This window comes from Canis aureus, chromosome 13 (genome assembly GCF_053574225.1).
Source record: "Canis aureus isolate CA01 chromosome 13, VMU_Caureus_v.1.0, whole genome shotgun sequence".
Lineage (NCBI taxonomy): Eukaryota > Metazoa > Chordata > Mammalia > Carnivora > Canidae > Canis > Canis aureus.
Window position 1 is genome coordinate 38672732 of NC_135623.1, and position 16389 is coordinate 38689120.

Here is a 16389-nt window from a genome sequence, read left to right on the forward strand (position 1 = left end):
GTCTTGGTAGTGTGTCCAGCCTGTGGTACCAACAGCACAGCACCTTGGTCCCATGTCTTAATAGACCCTATGGTGTTAGAGGAAACAGGTAGGAAAAGATGCAGTGTGAAGCTGATAAGCATCAGTTGGATAATCACAACCCAGGCTCCTGGGAACCAGGAATAAGACCATGTCTGTCACCCAAAGCAGAGATGACTGAGATACTCTAAGATGACCATCCAGATACTCTAAAGTGACCAAAGCAGAGATGACTGAGATACTCTAAGGTGACCTCCCTTGTATAATTCCATGAGCAAAGGGAGAAACTGTGACTTGTTTCTAGCCAATAGAATATAGCAAAGCCACACCCTTGATTAGGTTATGTTATTTACCAAAGGTGTTGAGATAGTTACCCTCTTGATTCTGCTATATAATACTCTGTCATAGCAAATTGGAGCAAGACTCCAAAACAAGATTCTTCTGCTGGCTTTGGAGAAGTGAGCTGCCATTTGGTGAGAGGGTCTTGTGGCTGGGAGCTAAGAGCAACTTTGAGCTAAGAATGGTTCCCAAAGGAGAGTGCATAAGAGACCACAGTCTTTCAACTGCAGGGAATTGAATTATATATGGGCCATAATGATGTCTGGACTGTGTGACTTTGGGCAATTATCTAACTTTCCTAAGTCTCAACTACCTCATCTTTAAAATAATAATAATAAAACATTATAATGAGAGATGCCTGGGTGGCCCAGTGGTTGAGCGTCTGTCTTCGGTTCAGGTCATGATCCCAGAGTCCCAGGATCTCTGCCTCTCTCTCTGTGTCTCTCATGATTAAATAAATAAAATCTTTTTTTAAAAAAACCATAATAATGAAAATTGCTGACACATAATTAACAATTAATACATATGATGTGAAAAACTAAGCCAATGAACTTTTCTGCTTTTGTGGTAAACAATAACTAGAACAGGCAAAAATAAAAGCTACATGAGCCATGAAATAGTTGTTCTTTAGAAGATAAATCAGCCAAAACAACTTATTTAGCAAGACTATCTGCTTGTGCATCGATACTTCTTCCAAGCCCCTAGCCTCAACGTAGCCATCAATCCATAGTTCTCATGTCATCAACTGTCCTACCCCAATCATCACTGGATTCTCAAGACTCCTCATCAAACCATCAGTTCAAATTCTCACACCATATATATATATGTGTGTACATATACACATACACATATATACACACATATACATGATACTGTGTGTCTACATTTTTAAAAATTATTTATTTATTCATGAGAGGCATAGAGAGAGAGGCAGAGACATAAGCAGATCACAGGCCTTCTCCTAGGGACCATATATGTTTTAATTTTTTTGACTCTCAAAATAGCCCTAAGAAGCACATAATATTATTTTACAAAAGAATAAATTGAAATCTTTAGAGTTTAAATAACCCAGGAAAGTGCTTTTGTGAAGATGAAATGTAATAATGCAGGAGGAAACATTGTAGGTGCTAGCACAAAGTAAGTTTTAAAAAATCTGACTACTATTTTTCTGTTACATTAATAATTGAAGGAAAAAAACAGTCACTTCACTAGAGATATCCAACCATGAATACCTTCATGCTGGGAGAATTGCATATACTTTACAAATCCCCAAAATAATTGGTTGTAGAGATATAAGAAGGTGGGATATTATTGGCAAATAGATCTATTTTTTTCTGCTATGTGAACAATAACATATATTTACTACATATACTTGTCTTCTGATACTTCCTTTTTAAAAATCTCTATTTTTAAAATATACTTCTAATCCTTGATCTAGAGTGGGAATATGACATTCAGAGGTGTTTTGTATAATTTCCAGAGCTGAGGAGGTAAGGGTTATTAGTATCACCTGAATCAGGAATCCATAATCTTTTTCTGTAAAAGTCCAGGTAGTAAATGTTTTTGGGCTTTGCCCTCCATATGGTTCTGTCACAACTAAAGAGACTCCTGGGTGGCTCAGTGGTTGAGTGCCTGCCTTCGGTCCAGGGCATAATCCTTGGGTCCTGGGGTTGAGTCCCGCATTGGGCTCCCTGCATGGAGCCTGCTTCTCTCTCTGCTTATGTCTCTGCCTCTATCTGTGTGTCTCTCATGAATAAATAAATAAAATATTTAAAAAAATAAAAAACAACTACAGAACTTTGTCATTAAGGCAAAAAAAATAGCCATAGTTAATACATAGATGAATGGATGTGGACATGTTCTAATAAAACTTTATTTACAAGAACAGTTAGCAGGCGGTTTTTAATCTCCAAGCTATAGTTTGTCAATAGCTCTTCTAGGTGCAACTTTGGAAGCATCCAGAATCCTGTATTTTTTTCCTCCTTGATTTCCTACGTAGGTCTAGCAATCCCTAGAAGCACTCATTCATAGATGCGGCATTGCTTCTCCATTTACAGGCCCTATCAATAGCTTTTCTCAGCTGTCATGATATTTAATATTGCACTTAGTTGACTTTTATGGCAAAATAAAGATATTATAAGTAAAACCTGGCTGGGAAACAACTCAGTTAGCTGCTGAACTATGTGAGATCTGAAAGTCTGGATGGTATAATGCTGGCGTCGTCTGGCCGTCCTTTAGAGAAGGCGGTCTATGTATGAGTTTAGACAACAATTTCACTAGGGATAAGTGAACTATTTTGTCAAATTCTGCACCCAATCCAGTTTCATTATTTTAGAACATAAAACTGTTTGGTGATTAGCTTTGTTTACACTTGGCAAAGTATTGCTTCCTCTTCTGAGGGGAAAAAAAAAGACAAAAAAAGCTCATAAAAATTTCAAAAAGCTTTCGACTTCAAATAGTTCTTGCAAAACTGCATTTGGATGAGTTAAGTGTGGAGGAATCAAAACCATATGGATTATACTTCTTTTAAAATAAACACTGATTTAAAAATCGAGGGAAAATTCTTGGAAAAGTAGGCTTTACTCTTCAGAGACTCCAAATAGTCAAAAACAACGTTAAGAAATTTGATAAACCCAAAGCACAGCTGGGTTTACCCATTCTTAATTATAGTGTTTTCATTGTATATCATGTAAAAATAAACAGCCTCAGGAGTGGCCTACATTCAGTTATTTTAGAAGAGTGTGGGGATTTTCATATCTCTGGAGTAACCTTTGCCCAAATCCTGGATTTGAGGTAAATCACATTATAGTATTTGAAACGTTAAAATGTTAAGCACTTCTCACTCATCATATTTTATTTTAAAAAACCTAGTCTTTGCCCCAAGTCAGAATTAACAAAATATTGAGAATGATTTATTACAATTCTCATAAGGTGAGTTACTCCGATATAAATCTATACATCTAAATATTTAATCATAAAAAAATAAGAAACAGGTACTCTTATTTAATTGAATGACATTTCTGAATGAGAACTAATACCCACCACAAAACATCAAAACTGAGTCTTCTTGACCACAATCTTCATTCAAGTGGAATCAGATCAACTAACCATTAATTTACTCTCTCCTGTGTTGCAGGAACTCTGCTAGCACTAAAGTTTCAAAAACAAGACACAGTCTCATAGAGGAACAAAGGGGGAAAATATAGTTTAGGCAAATGATTACAATGCAATGTATATTTGTCATAACATATGTGAATATAAATCATGACTCCAGAGGAGAGATGAACAGTTTCCTGGAGGAAAGAGTGAAGATTTCTTAGATGAAAGGACATCTGAATTCGCTCATAACTGGTATCAGTTTACTTGATGAAGGAAATGAAGTAAAGCATTCATGTAAAAGGGATAGCACATACAAAAATTGGGAAAATTGGGTGAATCTGGAGTATCTCTATGTGGTTGGAATACAAGATGGGGTGGGGGATCTTGTGGATGGTCAGAGATAAAACTAGAAAAGAACTTTCTAGGTCAGGTTATGTCTGGATTTCATGGGTAGCTATGGGTGGTATTTAAGTTCATATCAGATGCAGTAAGAAAAACAATTCTGATAGCCAGAGGATAATGAGTGTGTGTGTCTGTGTCGGAGGAGTGAGGGACGGGATTGCTCAAAAATATGATTAGGATTCTCAAAAATTGCATACAGGCTACTGCAATATAGCTAGTTTTGATAAAAGCAGCTTCTACATTGTCACTTAAAAGTAGGCCCTGTGAGGGTAAGGATCACATCTGGCCTCCTTCCTGCAGTGTTCTCAGCCCCTAATAGAGTAGGCCTGGCCCACAGGCAGTGAAAACTGGTTCAAGGAATAAATGACAAATGGGAAGGTCCTGTTGTACTAATATTAACCAATATGGTAATAAGTCATTAATAAACCTCAAGTCTGTAAGATACATAGAACTAATAATAGCCAAGAACCTAAATTTTAAATTTAAGGGCACTCAAGACTCTGCAATTCATTTCTACCAGTCTGCAAGGAGGAGGACGTAGCCTCTCTCCTAATGGCACCAGCCCCTTCATTCTCTCACCTCCTATATGCCTCCTCATCCAGTTTCTATTTGTTCCCCTGTGGAGTCATGCATCGCCTCCAAAACTGCCCTCCCAGTTAAAGGGATGCAACACTGACCCAGGGAAAATTAAGAAGTGAAATGCTGTCTTCTGAACTCCACTCTTCCCTTTCTTCCCTCCTTATCCTCAGATGACATACATGCCACTCGCACATTATCTAAAAGCAGCATGGGAGGTCCAGTCTCCGGATCCACGTGTAAGGAACTTGAGAGTCACTGCTCTGTCTTAACAAGCAAAAAGGTGAAAACCCTGAAAAATCAATAACCATTCTTGGATCAGTAAGAAAGAGGAGGACATAGGGCAAACTGCTGCCTCTGTGGGTTAGAGAGTCAGACAAGCATACACAGGGAATATGGCTGACAGGGCAGAGACACCCTCATAGATGCTGCTTCAGGAGCCAGTGGCCCAGTGGGAAGACCTAAATTATAGCTGATGAATTGATGAAGGCTCAGGGCAGACCACTCTGAGAGTTAAAAACTCCTGGGTGACCCTGTCATACAGGACCCCACAATCTTGTGAGATTGACCTCCAGAAACACAACAAGATTCCCACAGTAAATATTAGGGAAAAAAATCCCCTCCTGCTTCTGGCAGGGGGAAAGGAAAAGGCACAATTTTGAAATATGCCAGAGCACTCTGGTCTTCACAAGACCCACTATCAGGGAAAACTAGCTACCTAGAGCCTAACCTACTAGGGTGTTACTAGAGCCTAATGGACCTGGGGAAGAATCCCCAACTCTACTCCACTCTAGTTATCCTGCTTACCTAATTGAGAGGAAAAACAAAAACAAGAGCAATTGAGAGACTCTTGTGAAGTTTCTGGTCCAGAGTCACTAAAAGACTAAGACCCAATCACAGGACTATTGAAGGTTTTCCCTGACTCTCACATCTCATCACATTACTAAAGTCCTATTTACAGTCACTGTTTTACTCAACACATCATGTCTGGCTATTTAGAAAAAAATTACAGGGCATCAAAAACACCATTGGGAAAGACAGAGACAGGAGAAGAATCAGACATGGCACAGGTATTGGAGTTACCAGACCAGGAATTTTAAAAAATCATGATTAACATGCTAAGGGCTCCAATGGATAAACAACATGCAAGAATGGATGAAGAATGTAAAAAGGGAAGGATATCCTAAGAAAGAACTGAAAAAAAATGCTTGAGATAAAAACAACACCAACAAAAAAACCACTGTAACACTGTAGCTGTTTCACAGCTGAGAAAAGAATCTCTCAGCTAGAGGATATATCAATAGGGCACTCAAACACCAAAAAGGAAAGAGAAAACAGACTAAAGACAAAGGAAAAAAAAACCAAAAAAGCAAAAGAACAAAAGCCAGAAAACAGATTATCCACAAACTGTGGGAACAGCTACAAAAGGTGTAATATATGCATAAGTTAGAACCAGAAAAGGAGTGCCTCGGTGGTCCAGTTGGTTAAGCATCTGCCTTCAGCTCAGGTCATGATCTCAAGGTCCTGGGATTAAGCCCTGCATCAGGCTTCCTGCTCAATGAGGAGCCTGCTTCTCCCTCTTCCTCTGTTGCTGCCCCCTGCTTGTGCTCCCTCACTCTCTCTCTCAAATAAATAAATAAAATCTTAAAAAAAAAAAAAAAAACAGAAGGAAAAAGAAAGAAAGGAAGAGAAGAAATATTTGAATCAATAATGACAGAATTTCCCAAAATTAATGTCAGACACCAAAGGACAAATTCAGGGAGCTCTGAGAACACTCAGCAGGATAAACACCCAAACTACACTCTGGCATTCATTTTCAAACAACAGAAAATCAAAGATAAAGAAACACGTTTGAAAGAAGTTGAGGCCAGGTGGGAGGCGAGAACAGTTATAGAGAGCACAGATAAAAATTACATCTGACTTTTCTTCAGAAATCATGGAAGCCAATAGAGATTGGAGTATATTTAAATAGGAAAAAAAAAAAAACAAAAAACAAAAAAACAAAACAAAAACAAGAAACCACCAACCTAGAATTCTTTACCCTGCAAAATTATTCCCCAAAAGCAAAGAAGAAATAAAGACTTTCCCAAGCAAATAAAAATAGAATTTTTTGTCGGCCGACTTGTCTTGCCATAGATATTAAAAAACAAACAAACATTTTTTAGCAAGATGGAAAATAAATTCCAGAAATTCAAATCTACATAAAGGAAGGAAAAGCATTTAAGAAAGAATAAGTGAAGGTAAAATAGACCAGTGGTTTCTAGGAGTAGAGGATGGAGATAGATGAAGCAAAGAGGATTTTTAGGGTGGTAAAATCTCTCTGTATAATCCCATAATGACAGATACAAGTTATTCTACATTTATTGAAACTCACAGAATGTATGACACCACAGAATGTATGAACCCTAATGTAAACAATGGATTTGGGATAATTATGATGTGTCCATGTTAAGTTCATCAGTTGTCACAAATGTACCACTCTAGCGGGAGATGTGGATTATGGGGGAGGTTATGCATGTGTAGGTACAGAGGGTTTAGGGGGAAATGCCTTCCTCTGTTTTGCTGTGAACCTAAAACTGCCCTAAAAAAAGGTAGAGAAAAGAGAAAAAGCAGCATGAGACCGAGACATGAATGCAACTTTTGCTGACTTTGTAGTTGTCTGAGGTTCGCTAAGCCTCAGTTTCGACGTTGCTAAAATGGACATAAAAATAGTGGCTAACATGAAAATATTTATTTTAATAAGAGCACAGCCCTCAATAAGTGTTAATTCTTATCTTTCCCTCCTTTTCTCATTCCATAGCATACCATATGCCAGCCCATGTCTTCATTTTGACATAGAAGTTATGTATTTTCAGTTATAGGTATTTCAATGGAAAATGACACTCAACTATTAATACAGTTAGAGGACTTTGTGTCTGATTGTGATATAAAGGTATTTTCTTTTTATTGAAAAATAATTATACCAAAGGTCAACCATCTCTCCCTCAAATAAATAATAATCTCCAGAGAGACTCCAGCTTAGATTCCTAATTTGGAGAAAGAAACTCTTTGGTAAGGGCACAGACTAGCTGAAGTACGTCATTGAACTCTTTGGTAAGGGTACAGACTAGCTGAAGTACGTCACTGAAGACCCAGATGTGGAGCCACCCCTCCCCCAGGCTACACCCAGTCAACTACTGAGCATGAGCATGATGGGAAGACTGAAACAAGGAACTCCTCCATAGCTGGCTTTCACTTAAGAACTCCTGATGGCCTTGCTTACATTCCTTAGGTTGTAGGACAGAGTCAGGATGCCTCTTCTCAATCTCCCCTCCCTCTATCCTTCACTAGGGGTCATATCAGAATCATGTTCACAGAGTTCTCCCAGTCTCATATCCCTCTCCATTTCCTCACCCTTCCACCCCCTCACCCCGCCACAAAGTGTGTCCCTGATAAAATTCTTACAAATTTAATTATGTCATAGTATTTGTTTCCTAGCGGGCTGGAATAACATACTAACCAATGAGAAAGTCCTTTCATTCCAATGATAGTAATTCATGTCTCCACCTTCAAAAATCAAATTTGCTAGCAATGTTTAAATGACAACTTGCACTGTCAAAAAGAAACACACAAAGTGTGAGCTAGCATGCTCACTACCATGACACACAGGGTTAGGTTCAGAATTCAAGTCTATTCCATATGTGGTCTCCTATCAATCTCTTCACCCACATACTCTAAAGGGACTTGAATTTTGACACTTTCTCATTCATGACATGCAAGTGTTATGTGTCTTCACCAATTTTACTTCTTGTATTTAAATTGAACTTCTGCCTAACTCCAGTCCCACCCCCCAGGGCCCATTTGAATAGTTTCCTTAGCACCAACGTCCCTCCCTGAGGGCCTGCTGGCCTCCTGAGCAGGAGTCCCACCAAAACAATTGCTTTGTCTACCTGTGTGCACAAGGCTGAGTGATAGACCTACTTATACATCTGATCACATTGTGATTCCTTTTTGTGTTCTCTGCAGTGCTTGCTTAAGAGCTTGATACACTGTAGATGTTAAGTTTCCCAAAAAGACAAATCAGTCAACATTATATAATGGAAATAGAATGGATTTTGGAAATGGGACATTTAGGTTTAAATCTCAGATCCCTCACTCACTAGTTATGTGACTTGAGGTAAATCACTTAATTTCTCTGAGGTTGGTAAAATGGGGATCATAGATTTCACATTATAGAGACTTTATGAGGATTAAATGAGATCATCTATTTATTTCCATTCATCCAACTAACTGAGCTCTTGCTATGAGCCAGTCTAGAGAATACATCAATGGATGAGCAGATTAGGGTGCCTAACCTCAGCAAATTTTATTTTAGTTGTGCTGAAAGGCACTTAAAAAATTAAATTAATTAAAAAAACCTCCCAGATTTTCATAAATTTTATGATGAAAATAGGCTTAATGCTGTTCTAGATAGTGATGGAAAGGGGAAGGTACAAACTTTAATATGTCAGGAAAGTGTCTTTGAGGAAAAGCTGGACATTGCAAAGTATGTGCCCTGTGCCAATCGGGGTTCCACTGAAGGAACAGAACCAGTGGGATACACACACACGGACACACACACACACACACATACAAATATATGTGCAATTGTTCTTCAACAAAAAAATGAATATATTTATATATTTCAAATTAGATGCAAAATCCTCTAACAGCAGACACATATCTATACATATATAGCGTATATATATGTGTTTGTATGAATACATATAAAATGAATATATAATATGTATTCATATATAATCTATATAATTTATCACAAGGATCTGGATGGTGCGATTGACCAGCCAGGCAAGTCCAAAACCCATATATGTGGTAAGCTAGAAACTCTGGAGCAGGAACTGAAGCTGCAGTTGCTGGTGGAATTTCTTTTCAGTGAAATCTCAATTCTCCTCTAAAAGGAGACTGACTTGCAACTGACTGCATCAGGCCCACCTAACTTATGCAGGATAATCTCCTTCACCTAGAGTCAACTCTTGGTAGATGTTAATCTCATTTACCAAAAACCTTCACAGCAACATCAAGATGAATGTTTAACTGAATAATTGGGTACTATAGGCTATCCAAGTTGCCATATAAAATTGACCATCACATGCTCTAAAAATGTTAATTCCTTTGCCATAAATGGCTTAACTTAAAGCATGCTTTGGAGGACCTGGATCTATGATTAGCTTTCCAGTGAAAATCATTCTCCCAGGGCTTTATAGGACATTCTCATGGCAAAATCACAGTTAATAATAAGGATTTCCGAAAGAAAAATGTTTAATTTTCCTAAAATGAAACAACATATTAGTCAATCTTTCCTGTTGCATGATTCTGTACCATAACAGCTGACCAGGCTAAACTCTAAGCCATTCATTATTCTTAAATATTAGAAAAAAATAGTAGAAAAGATTTTAATACTCTACAACAGCCAGCAGCTAGAATAACTATCAAATATCTTTAAATGATTAATAAGAAAAAACTATATTTCCTTTTTTGTAGTACCTCATATTTTTTATTCCAGATAAATGTTTGTAATATTCATTTAGCATTGATTAAATACCCACGCCTTCCATCTTAAAACAAAATTGAAAGCATATTTATTTTGGCAGTAAATATGAAGCAACATATGAGTTGAAAAACCCAAGTTAAAATCAGTATAGGAAGTTTGTTGAATAAATCACATGTAAGATGAACTCAAAACTCTATGCCCTTATCTCTTTCATTATTAAACATGAATGCTCTTGCATTTTTTTGTTTTCCTTCACAAAAACAATTTTTTAAATTAATAGATACTTGTTTCTTTTTTGTCCCTCTTGGTTCTTAAATTCCAAATGGTATAATCTATGCTCTTGATTTCATAAATGTGGATGGACCTTGGTACCTCTTGTCACCTTTTCCTGTGGGAGACAGAGAGCATCACTTCTGATATCATTCCATAAAGAAGGCAGATACCATATTGATCAAAGAAGGCAGAATTTTAAAAAAGTCAGAATAGCCCCTGAACTGACTGCAATTTATTATTGATTAGCCCACTTCGTCACAACAACTGAAAACTAGAATTTGAAGTCATTTTTTCGGGTGTGAGGGAGCTCGGTTTGATCTAGTTGCTAAAACATTTTTAAGTGCAGCTCTAGCTCCTAGTCTGACCACAATATTCTGCATCTTAAAGCAGAGTACTTCTAGTCATCTTGAACATACCAGATATAAACCATAATTGGTACCTCGAGATCGTTTTTCCCTCTGACCACAGAATGGAAGGTTGGAATATTTCTATAATTCAGGAGTCTGCACTCCTCCAAGGTGATTTTGCTTTCTCACTACCATTTCCACCCCTGCTCTTTCCCTCAAAATTATTTTTAAAACTAAAAGTAATCCCATTCACTGCTAAGAGAGAAATATCTCTTAAGTTAAGGAATATAATGCTGAAACCTTGAGATCATTATAATTTATCGATGAATAATAGTTCAGTAAAGATGAGAAATCTGAATTAATATTTATTGAATAATAAAATTATGCTGAATTCCAAAGATGAGACTGGAAAAATTATATAAGAATAAAAGAAGAGGAAACTAAGGAATGGATACTTGATTTACTCAGGTCCCTCTGGTAGGCATGGCAAGTTTCAGTGCCTTATTACTCTCCCAGGGCTTGTATCACCAGGCTTACATGTTTGGCAAATGCCATATGTTGTAATTTCTTCCATATGATATATGATGGCCAATAGCATATTAAAAGCCTTTACAGTCAGGACTCTTGAGCTTATGTTGCCTAAACTGATTTGATTCTTTCTTTTCCTTCCTTCCTTCTTTCCTTCCTACCTTCCTTTTCTTCTTTCTTTCTCTTGCTCTCTCTCTTCTTTCTTCCTTCCCCCTTCTATCCTTCCTTCCTTTCAGCGTTTTTTACCAGTTAATATCCCAAAGTGCTAGTGCTTTCTAGAATACATTTTAAGAAATATTATGCTAGAGGGTACCTAGGTGGTTCAGTCAATTGAGGGTCCTAATCTTGATTTTGGCTCAGGTCACGATCTCAGGGTCATGGGATCAAGCCCCATGTTGGGCTTCAAGCTCAGCTTGGAGTCTGCTTGGGATTCTTTCCTTCCCACTCCCACTGCCTTTTACCTTGCTGCTAAATAAATAAATAAATAAATAAATAAATAAATAAAATCTTTAATAAAAAAAAAAGAAATATTATGCTCGATCTTGTAGCTGGCATAAAGGATAGTCAAAGGTGGGGGGCTCAGAACCTGGGAAATATTGTCCTTAAGATTCAAAAGGGAAAGAGAGATTTACAGAGAGGAAAAAAGACAGCGGTGAAATGATACCAAAAGGTTACAAACTGTAGGATTAAGAAATAGAGCAACAGTTTTTGAGTGGGATGAGGACACCAAGAACTAATGGCGTAGAGTTGTGGGCAAAACTGGATCTCAGGGATGTAAGTAATGAAAATGTATTGAGAGTAATTTGTTTCCATTCATTTGGCTGTGCAGGAAAAAAAAGGATTAGTTAGGAAAGACAACTGTGTTAAGTGAACTGGATATTGTTTATTTGAGAATAGTTGAAACTTTCTATGTTAGAAGTTAGCAGGGGAAGATTGATACAGAGAAGAATAAAGATCATAAAGCTTCCAGTAAAATGATTACATCAAAGCACAGAGGTTTACCTTCTCTCCTTCCCAAGTCCATTACTGTTAAGATTGGATTGGAAGATTCATTATCATTAAGATGTCAATTCTTTCCAAATTGATCTATGGATTCAATGCAATCCTTACCAAATCCCAGCAGGCACTTTTGAAGAAATTGGCACGCTGATTTAAAAATTCATATGGAAATACAAATGACTTAGGAGAGTAAAAAAAATTTTTTTAAAAGAACAAACTTGGAGGAATAACACTATCAGATTTCTAGACTTTAATATAGCTGTTATAATATGCATAATATAATATAAATGAATATATATTTTCATAGCTATTTAAGTATACTAAATATAAAGCTACAGTAAGCAAGACAGTGCATTTTGGAGTCATAGTAGACAAATATGTCAATATTCCGGAGATTGAAGAGAATTTGAATCTTTATATTGAGCAAGTCTCCCTGAATATCCAGTACAATCTATATTTACATAAAAATCGTGAAATTTTAGAATATCTCAACCCCAATTCCTAATAGCTGACCTCAATATCTAGATCCTAATTTCTTTTTGCTGATAACATCTGGGAGTTTAAAATTCCCCATTTTTTTCTATAAATCCCATCAGGAGATAGGATTATTTAAAATCAGAACTCAAGTATAAAAAAAAAAGTATGAAAACTCTTTTTTTTTCAGGACTGCAGAAAAAAATATAGGATTGATGACCTATAGAGAATTGGAGATATGCTAAGTTGTCCCTCTCTCCCTCGACCAAAAGGGACTTTTGTTAGAGAATTTCATGGTAGATGATATCAATTTCAATAAAAGAGTAGAAGGTCTCTGTAGTTTCAAGGCAGAATGTTAAAATGGAAATCTGGAGAAGAAATCTGACCATCATGTAGACAGAGACAAGTCAATTATTTCAAAGACAAATATCTTGGACTAACCATAATATGTTCCTGTGATGCTCAATTTTGCTTAGTTGTTTTGGGATTGAACTTAGAGCAAATATTGCTTAGCACCCTGTGAGGAAATGCCACCAACTCAAGGGTTTGTTTCTTCAGGTCCTGGGTGACCTGAGCCGTGCTTGGGCATTCTGGCAGACAGCAGAGAAACAGGGCAGTCCTGCATCCTGCTCTCAGGAGAGCAGGAAATTGCTCAAACATCAGTGACTCCATGTACCAGCTCAGAGTGCACTCCAAGAGGATCAGGCTCAGCTCTGCTTTGACATCAGGGCCTGGGTGGCTTCTTTGTCATTGTTTTTTTCAGGTCTCATATGTTCACAGAATTGTGTGCAATACTGAAGAAAATCAAATTGGCATAAGTGTTTGGTATTTTCATAATTCTTAATTGCTGGCATTTCCTAGAACTTGATCCCTCTTTACTACCACTCATCATCTCATATCAGAAGAGTTTTCAAAACTCGACTGTTGAGAAAGAGCTGAAAATCTCATTAAGATAGATGATGGGGGCACCTGCATGGCTTAGTCAGTTAAGCATCCGACCCTTCATTTCCGCTCAGGTTAGGATCTCAGGGTTGTGCATTTGAGCCCCAAGCCCTGGGCATGGAGCCTGCTTAAGATTCTCTCTCCTTCTTCCTTTGCCCAAGTTCCTCATTATCAGAGAGGAGTTCTCTTATTAAACAGTATGTCATGGACTGACCACTCCTCAAAAAAGAAAAAAAAAAAGTCTACAAATCCATGAAACATTCATTTATTTTTATTCAATTAAAGTGCATTTGCAGAGCATTAAAAGTATGCTTGGCAATATGAAATGCTCTAGAAAAGTCAAAAAAATTAAGAAGAGATAGAAATATCACAGACATTTAAAATTGCACTGAATGGACAGCCCAGGTGGCTCAGTGGTTTAGAGCCGCCTTCAGCCCAGGGTGTGATCCTGAGGACCTGGGATCGAGTCCCACTTGAGGCTCCCCATGGGAAGCCTGCTTCTCCCTCTGCCTGTGTCTCTTGCCTCTCTCTCTGTGTGGGTCTCTCATGAATAAATAAATAAATAAAATAAATCTTTAAAAAAAATCACACTGAAAAGAAGTATTTAAATGGAGGGATGAAAAAAAGTATTGTAAGAGCATGAAAGGAGAGCCTTGGAAAAGCTTCCCTGAGAAGATGGCATTTGAACTGCTTCCTGGAAGATAAATAGTTTGCCTGAAGAGTGGAGTATATCACAAACAGAAAGACAAGTATGTACAAAGGTACAAGATTAAGGCTGTGGGGTTTATAAAATAGCATGGAATGTAGCCAAGTTGAGACATAGGTGGACCGGGGCATGAGGGAACGAAGGGACATGAAGGAGAGAAGTAGGTTCAGAATCACAGTCACAAATAAAAATCAGTTTTTTTTTTTAAATTTTATATTGAAAGTAAAGGGGAGCCAAAAGAGGTTTCTAAGAAAAGAACTAACATGACTAACCACATTAATAACTTGGAAATATTACCATGGTCAGGTGAGGGAGATGGTCCGGGAAAGGGTAGTAACAGTGGGAGGCAAACAAAAACGTAAATGCCCAAATTAACATTTTTCCCTCCTGTAAATATTGGTAATTCCTGAAAGACAAGAGTTGTGACGTTCAGAAAAAATTCACGAGGCATTCTCAGAACCCAGAGTGGACCACAAATGCACTTCTGGAATATTGACTCTCTAAAGGAACAGGCTTGGCAGCGAGGGGGTTTGAAGAGAGCTAGTAGCCCCACCCGAGGAGAGGGGCCTCTCTCCTGAGTCATTCAAAGCGCGGGGCAAGATCATTGTTTTCATGAACAAATGGTGAAAATTCGGGAGGCCTAATGTGTTTTGTGTTAGACCTAGAGGCACTCACTCCCTGAGATGTGTTCCAGTTTCTTGGAGAAACTGCACTGTAATATTATGAAAACTTTGGCCTATTGCAGGTCTGATACTGTTTGGATAAATGGCTTCAAAGGCTAATTAGGAGAGTGCTGTTGTTTTGTGGTGATTCAGGTTAGGAAAAATGTCACAGAATTTTTAGGGGGAAAAAATTCAATTTCAGTTGATGAGGTTTATTAGTGCAATTTGCAAGACTCCATGATAGAAGAATTCTGTACCCTGAACTGTCAACAAGCTCCCAGCCTGGTCCTTCTAGAAGTATGAGAAACACTTCGAATACATCTTATTTTGGCCCTTTAAACTCCTAAACTGGATTGACCTATAACTAAGGGCCAGAGCTTAGAAATTTAAATTCTTGGGGGCCCCAATGCCTTGTGAAATGGCGTATCTTGTTCAGTTTATCCTTCTACTCAAAATAAAACCACACTGCAACATGTGAGACCTCCTTCTTTTGTTTTTCAATTGACATTCAGGTGATGGCTCACTGAACCTTCCCCAGAGGTTGCCTTTTTGGTTCTACTTCTTGATGGCAATGCTTGACTTAAATAATTCAGTGTAACAATTAATACACACTATGTATCAGAGACCATGCCAAACACTAATTCAAGGGTGACTAAGACCTGGCAGGAAACCATCTGTAAAATGCTGGTGGGAATGTGGGCCGGTCCTCACCTTGGAGAAGTCGTAGGCAGTAGAGGCCCATAATTCTTTCACTACCATTCTGAAATGCAGAAAACACTGGAAACAGATTTGTCCGCAAGCTTTGCCTTGCAATGATGGAAATGGGGTTCTTTATGATCTTTATCCTATGTAATGGAAATATTCATACATTTTGCTGAATAGGTATTAACATATTTAATTACGGGTGCTCAGCCAGACACACACTCCTGGCAATGTTACGTGACACATGGCAGAGGTCTTGTATTACCTTTCTAACATCTGAAAAATTCTGAATTCTGAGACACATCTGACTTTGAAAATTTTGTAGAAGGGATGACGAATCTTTATTTCTCTCTTACAGTGTTAAACCTTCTGATATGTGAAATCAGCTGTGTAAATAAAACCGTTAGCGTTTACCCCAAATCTTTTATTTTATGGACTACATTCAAAAGTAAAGCCCCCTCAGACCTCCTACGCAGTTTACTTGGTGTGCTTTAAAAAAACCCAAACAGCCTCCTGATATTAAAATAAGTTTTTCCATGCTTCTTAATGTTATTTTTTCTATAGTAGTGCAAGTTGTATTTTTTTATGCCAGCCCTTCTTCCCCTTTGTTACCCGTATTTGTATTATGTAGATGGCTGTGGAGGATTTCCATGGAACTCCGGCAAGCTGGAAAACCCACGTTGAATACCATCGTTTGAAAAGAGTGTTTTAGGTGGTATATTAAGTAGCACAAAACCAAGACAAAATGCTGCCCCTCGCCTTTGTGTATGGCACAGAACCAAGATCTTTCTT

The 16389-nt window shown here is 37.7% G+C and overlaps 1 long non-coding RNA gene across 1 annotated transcript in view; it reads left to right on the plus strand.

Annotated features, from left to right (window-relative positions):
- The window catches only part of LOC144282298 (uncharacterized), a 65195-nt gene that overhangs the window by 30415 nt on the left and 18391 nt on the right, over positions 1 to 16389 (plus strand). The gene's annotated exons all lie outside the window — the stretch shown is intronic.